The following is a 6,000-nucleotide window of genomic DNA, read 5'->3' as shown; positions in this document are numbered from 1 at the left end:
AACCCTTTGTCAGGACTGAAGAGGGAAGGGGCAGAGGCCCTAGAAAGAAGGTGGGGGTGGGTTGGAAGTAGAAGGCTGGTAGGTTCAGTTGAAAAACCAGTAACTTGAAAGACAAAGAGTTGGGGGAGTGGAAGCAGGGAGGTGATAGGCAGGAAAACAATGGGTAGTAGAAGGAGGCGGAACCATGAGGGAGGTGATAGGCAGCTGGGGGAGGGGGCAGAGTGAAATAGGGATAGAGGAAGGGAGGGGGAGGGAATTACCGGAAGTTGGAGAATTCTATGTTCATACCTAGGGGCTGGAGACTACCTAGACGGTATATGAGCTGTTGCTCCTCCAACCTGAGTTTAGCCTCATGATGGCAGTAGAGGAGGCCATGTATGGACATATCTGAATGGGAATGGAAAGCAGAGTTGAAGTGGGTGGCTAACGGGAGATCCTGTCTGTTGTGGCGGACGGAGCAGAGGTGAACTCAGGTTGGAGGAGCAACACCTCATATACCATCTAGGTAGTCTCCAGCCCCTTGGTATGAACATAGAATTCTCCAACTTCCAGTAATTCCCTCTCCCTCCCTTCCTCTATCCCTATTTCACTCTGCCCCTTCCCCCAGCTGCCTATCACCTCCCTCATGGTTCCGCCTCCTTCTACTACCCATTGTTTTCCTGCCTATCACCTCCCTGCTTCCACTCCCCTACCCCTTTGTCTTTCAAATTACTGGTTTTTCAACTGAACCTACCAGCCTTCTACTTCCAACCCACCCCACCTTCTCTATAGGGCCTCTGCCCCTTCCCTCTTCAGTCCTGACGAAGGGTTCCGGTCCGAAACGTCGACTCATCATTTCCATGTATGCTGCCCGACCTGCTGAGTTCCTCCAGCGTGTTGTGAGTGTTGCTTTGATCCCAGCATCTGCAGATTATTTTGTGTTTATTATAAATACATTGTTTGATTAAGTATTCTTTGTTGGTTAATTAATTCATTACAGGTTATATGTAAAAGTACAAGAATGGCAGACAATATTACGCCAACATGTCATAAGTGCTCACCTCACATAAAGTAAAAATGAAGTTTATACACATCTCTCAGGCTCCCTTGTTCTTCTTTCAATTGATATTTATGTTTTGGAGTTACAAAACTTAACAGTGGTAAGGGGTGTGTTTAAAATGAACCAGAGATGATGACCTAGCTGTTGAAGTGCAGTGAGAGTTTTGAGTTTTAAAAAAAGTAGAAAATGGATGACTTCACAGGTTCATAAACAGTGAGTAGCAGGTGATAACAATCATAAATTTTTAAAAAGACCAGAAATGGCCGGCTACCTTGGAAAAATAGATGCTTTTGATTGCACGAAAGAAATGGACATTATATCCTGAGTGAATTGAGCTGCATTCTGAAGCAAGTGAAACAGCCAATGAAAAGTGAGTACCAGTGTTGCTGAATGTATCGTATGGAAAAGCATAGGGTTTGCTTAGAAGTTTAACTGCTCCAACTACACCAGCCAAAATGGACTTTGCTGATATTGTGAAAGCAATGCAAGAGCATTTAGAACCAAAACTTTGTTGTTTGCAGAATGCTTTAGGTTTCATAAGTGGAATCAAAAGGAAGGAGAGTCCATTTCAGTGTACATGGCTGAATTGAAAAGAATGAGCACTGGGAGTTTGTTTAGTTTGTGGAATCATACAAGAAAGCATTGAAGAACGGCTCCTAACTGAAGCAACATTCACATGTAAAAAAGCAGCTGAAATCACTGTATCAATGAAAACAGCAGACGGAGACACAATTGAGTTGCAGTCACGAATGGAAGTGAGCATGAACAAAATTGCAATGTCTAAACAGAAGTTGGCTAGGCCAAACAAATGACACTACTGTTGTGGCAGGGGCTCACATACGACAGGTTTAAAGGTGAAACTTGCGGAAAATGCAACAACGTGGGACAAAAACAAAGAACATGTTGAGCAGACAAAAATAAATTGAGTTCGCAGGGAAGACAAAAACATTAGATGTCAAGTTGCAGTTTCAGACAGAACACCAATCTGCATGCTGTTGCTGAAAATTCTGGCAACGATGAGAGTGACACAGGACTGAGTAGCCTTGAGAGTTGCAATGTAAACACTAACAATAGATGAGCAATATGACTTGCTCCAGAAGTAAATGGCAAATTAAATAAAATGGAATTGGACACTGGCTTAGCTGCTTCAATTATTCCACAAAATGAGTTTGAATGGAATTTCAAAGATACTGAAATGAAGCCTGCAGATATCCAACTAAGAATTTATATTGGAGAACAGATCATTCCTAGGGGAGTGACATTTGTAACAGTGAAATACAACAACCAACAAGCCACTTTAGGCTTGTATGTGCTAAAAATAGGAGGATCAGCATTGTGGGGATGTGATTGGCTGAGACAACTACAATTTGATTGGAGATCCATCCACTATTTGCATGTCACATCTCCTGGTTTAATTGGAAGTGAATTAAGAAAGGTACTGGATGACGCCACGGCGGTGTTCAAGGATGACATTGGAAAACTCAAACATGTCAAGGGTAAAGTAGTATTAAGTGCAAATGCCGCACTCAAGTTTGACAAAGCCCACCCGGTTGCTTATACCATCTGTGACAAAGTAGCCTGTAAGGTAGATCACATGGAGGCTGAAGTAATTCTTTCCAAGGTTGAGTGGAGCCCTTGGGCAACATCAGTAGTCCTGGACGCCAAGAAAGATGGGTCTGTTAGGATCTGTAGTGATTGTAAGGCCACCATCAACTCAGTACCGAAAGTAGATCATTACACTCTGCCCAGGATAGAGGATATCTTTGCAAACCTTTCTGGAGGAAAAAAAAAACGTAGTTCAGGCCTACCTACAGATGGAGACGGAAGAAGAGTCTAAAGTGCTTTTCACCAAAAACACTTACACGTTCACTATGATAGGGTTATTTTTGGAGTAGTGTCTGTACTTGCACTCAGGCAGAAAGCTTTGGGCCAGGTTCTGCAAGGCTGCCCAGGCACTCAGTGTTACCTAAGTGACATCAAGGATGACAAGGAACATCCCCAAAATCTCAAGACAGCACTAAAAATTTTTGAAGATTGTGGGCTCAGAGCACAACGTAACAAGTGTGAATTCTTTAAACCAAGCATCACTTACTGTGTTCATACCTTCATAAGGATTACACAAGTGTGCTGAGAAAATTCACGCAGTGGTGGATGCCCCAAAGCCAAAAGATGTGTCATGGTGTGGTCCTTTTTAGGATTTGTCAATTACTATATTGGTTCCTGCCAAACCTGGCTACTGTACTCCACTCGTTGAGCTCATTACTATGGATCAAGAAGAAACGGCAATGGGCAAAGCAGAGTGAGGTGGTTTTCAAAGAGGCAAAGGGAATGGTGACACCAGACTCTGTACTCACACATTATGATCCACATCATCAGTGAAGCCTGCCTGTAACGTCTCACCTTACGGTATCGGTGAAGTCACGTCACAGGTTATCAGTGATGGAAGTGAACGCCCCATCGCCTTTGCATCACATTTTCTTACCACTGCGTAGAAAACCTCTGCACAGATTGACAGAGAGGCTTTGAGTCTGGTTTGGGGTGTAAAATGTTTCAACCAGTACTTGTATGGGAGAGAGTTTACCCTCATTGCTGATCATCAACCACTAGTGTCCATTTTCAACCTACAGAAGGGTGTTCCACTGACAGTAGCCTCACCAATGCAGAGGTGGACTCTGTTTCTTGGTGAACACAATTACAAGTTCGAATTCGAGAGGATAACTAATCGTGGAAATAATGATGGATTGTTCCGTTTATCCTTGTAAAAGGAAATACCTGAAAAACTTACCAAAAAAGGCACTCCACTTGACATAATCTCTCTAATGCAAATTGAAAGTCTTCATATTACGGCAGAGATGATCCAAAGGTAAACCAGAAAAGACCCCACACTGTCTCAGGTCTACATGCTATCCAAAGTGGCTGGAATGTGGTGCAGAAATTCCAGTTCCCCTATTTTTCCATTTTTAGCTGTGGCAGGATGAACTTGCCCTTGACAGGGGTTGCCTTATATGGGGATTGAGAGTTGTACCATCCAAGCTGAGGGCTGAAGTGTTGTAGGAACGACATGTCTGTCATCCAGGCATGGTCAAAACGAAAGTGTTGGCTCAAAGCTTTGTTTGGTGGCCTGGGATAGTGTGGTAAACCATATATATGTTGTAACAGGGTTACCTGTCTGGACACACCCCTCTGCTGACTGCCCCTGTGGCTCCTCCCACAGATTCCTGTATAAAGGTGTTTCACCTTGCCCCTCCCCCTCAGTCCGGGGGCAGACACTCACCATGGAGGTCGTATTGTACAGCGAATAAAAGCCTTTCAGTATTTTACCCAATTTCAGTCTTTTGGAGTTATTGAAGGTGCTTCAATTTTATTCGCTGTAAATTTTAAAGCATGGAACACTCCCTGAGACCCGACAAGTTAGACTTTGATCCGCAAACCCCTGAAGCTGGAAGTGCTTTCGAACTCTGGCTGGCCTGCTTCGAAGCGTACCTAGAGGAGATTACAGTGACCGACTCCGTAGTGAAGCGCAGAGTTCTACTCTCCAGGGTCAGTCCACGGGTCTATTCGCTGATCAGAGACCAGCCGAGCTGCGACGGCACGATGAGCACCCTCAAAAGACAATACCTGCGGCGGATAAACAGCGTCTATGCTTAGCGACACGGCAACAACGGCCCGGGGAATCAAGTGCTGAGTTCGTCCGAGCCCTACAGACACTCGTGCGGGCCTGCAATTGCCAGGAGCTGATGGCGGCACAGCATACAGACCTCCTAGTGAGAGACACCTTCGTCATGGGGACCAGGTCAGTGTATGTGCGCCAGCGGCTGTTGGAAAAAGCCGATCTTACCTTAAGTTCAGTGATCGAGCTGGCCAACACTCTGGAGGCCGCTCTGCATAACTCCGAGGCTTTCCAGGCACGCGATCCCCCAACGGTCTCTTAGTCGCCACAGTCCCCGCAACCTGCCGGCGAATCGACCCCGGCTGCCGCCAGTCGCAAGTCCACAAAGTGCTACTTCTGTGGACTCGAGAAGCACCCCCAGAAATGCTGCCCGGCTCAACAAGCTACCTGCTCCAGCTGCGGAAAGAAGGGCCACTTCGCCAAGGTCTGTAAGTCCAAATCGCGAGCGGAATCGAGCAGTGCCACGTGCGAGACATGGGGGTCGCCATCTTGCCTGCCGCCATTTTCCCTGCACGCCACCACCACGTGCGAGACATGGGGGCGGCCATCTAGGTCGGCGCCACCACCCACCGCCTACGACCAACGGGTGCTCACGGGGCACCCCACCGCGCCGGACCAAGACAGCGACTCAACCCTGGCTTCCATGACCCTTGACCAAAGTGCTCCCCACCAGCTCACAAGGTCAATGATGGACATCCTGGTGGAGGGGCACAGAACAAGCTGCCTGTATGACACAGGCAGCACGGAGAGTTTTATCCACCCAGACACGGTGCAGCATTGCGGACTCGTGATACGGCCAGTAAGTCAGAGGGTCACCATGGCTTCCGGGTCACATACAACAGACATCCGGGGGGGGTTGTGTAGCAACGCTAGTGGTGCAGGGCACAGAATATTGTGACTTCATGTTACTGGTCATGCCTCAACTGTGTGCCCCTGTGCTATTGGGGCTCGACTTCCAGAGCCACCTGGAAAGCATGACAATGAAGTATGATGGACCCCTCCCACCAATTACTGTCGTAATTCCCCAGTTTTGTAGGGATACGTCACGTACCCCGCTACTGACCACACACACACACCGACCCGCGCATCCCACCCAACACCATGCCAACTGCCACACTACCGACACCACTTGTACAGTGGAGAAAGAGGCCCAGGCCATAGTGGAAGCTGTTAGGCACTGGAGGCACTATCTCGCCGGCAAAAGGTTCACCCTGCTAACTGACCAGCGCTCAGTCGCATTCATGTTTAATAACCAACAGCGGAGCAAAATCAAAAATGATAAAATTCTGAG

Source organism: Mobula hypostoma, chromosome 4, assembly GCF_963921235.1.
Source record: "Mobula hypostoma chromosome 4, sMobHyp1.1, whole genome shotgun sequence".
NCBI classification, from domain to species: domain Eukaryota; kingdom Metazoa; phylum Chordata; class Chondrichthyes; order Myliobatiformes; family Myliobatidae; genus Mobula; species Mobula hypostoma.
This window is presented reverse-complemented; position numbering follows the sequence as displayed.